The sequence below is a fragment of the Hipposideros armiger genome, unplaced genomic scaffold, assembly GCF_001890085.2.
Source record: "Hipposideros armiger isolate ML-2016 unplaced genomic scaffold, ASM189008v1 scaffold_33, whole genome shotgun sequence".
Lineage (NCBI taxonomy): Eukaryota > Metazoa > Chordata > Mammalia > Chiroptera > Hipposideridae > Hipposideros > Hipposideros armiger.
This window is the reverse complement of record NW_017731383.1, coordinates 4,316,397-4,317,456: the sequence shown is the minus strand read 5'-3', so window position 1 is coordinate 4,317,456 and position 1,060 is coordinate 4,316,397. Positions and strand designations below refer to the sequence as shown.

At 62.5% G+C, this 1,060-nt stretch overlaps 1 protein-coding gene across 1 annotated transcript in view; it reads right to left on the bottom strand.

Moving 5' to 3' along the window:
* Positions 1-1,060, bottom strand: part of BRI3 (brain protein I3) — a 17,261-nt gene that overhangs the window by 10,213 nt on the left and 5,988 nt on the right. The gene's annotated exons all lie outside the window — the stretch shown is intronic.

Sequence of the window (1,060 nt, the reverse complement as noted above, 5' to 3'; positions counted from 1 at the left end):
GCACTCGCGGGGACGCCCGGACGGCGCGGCGGCGGATCCCGCTCCTCGCGGGCGGCGGCGGTGGGGCTGGCCCCTCTCGCGGGCCGCGGGCGGGTTTCCCCTCGACGCCTCCCCCGCCAGTCACAAGACCCGGGTCACGTGGCGCGGCTCCCGGCGGGGGTGCGGCGTGGGGCGGGGCCAGACGTCATCTTAAAGGGGCCGTCCCGGGCCGCCACGCCGGCCACTTGTTGGCTAGACCCTGCGAGTCATCCCGATTGGCCTCCCTGCCCCGCATCCGCGACTCGTAGACCTCCGACCGCGAGGAGACACCCCCGACACACACACACAAGCCCGCAGATGCCACACTAGGGTCGCAACCATTACGGCCTGCGGACCCTGGGCCCAGCCTCTCCCACCCACCTCCCAGGGCGGAGACTCCCTGCGGGCTAGGAATCCGAACGCAGCACCCCAACCCACCACCGGGCAAGGGCAGGGGGCAGGGGGCAGGGGCCGGGACGGCCTCGAGGAGAGTCCTGGCAGAGCGAGTTCCAAGGCCGCCCACCGGTTGTCACCGCCCCCTGGACAGGCAGAGGGACCGGGAAACTACTGCAGGAAAAAGCGGGCGTGTGTCTGAACAGGGCCGGCTCGCGCTCAGCTGGGGATCCTTGGGTTTTCTTTTTGACAAATCAAATTAGGTAATTTAGAGTACTGGTTACAAATAACTCCCCCGCTGGGGACAAAACCCTAAATATTGGGCACCTACTGCATGACAGGCACTGTCCCATCATTGTTTCTCAGTTTTGTTCATTTCCGCAGCAACCCAGGCGGTACTTTCTTATCCCTAGTTTACAGAACAGAGACTGAAGCTCAAGACAGTAAGGTGACCTACACTTGACCGCCAATCATTGTCAGGCTCCTTCACACCTAACGCTTAGTGGGTTTGTGATAACACTAAAACAAAAGATCTGCAAGCTTGAGGCCCCTCACATTTGTAGCTCCTCTGCTGTGCCCATCCCTTTTCAGCGGCCTGCCTTCTGACCTAGCTGAGGGACTACAGCGCCTCTCAAGACATATCCCCCAG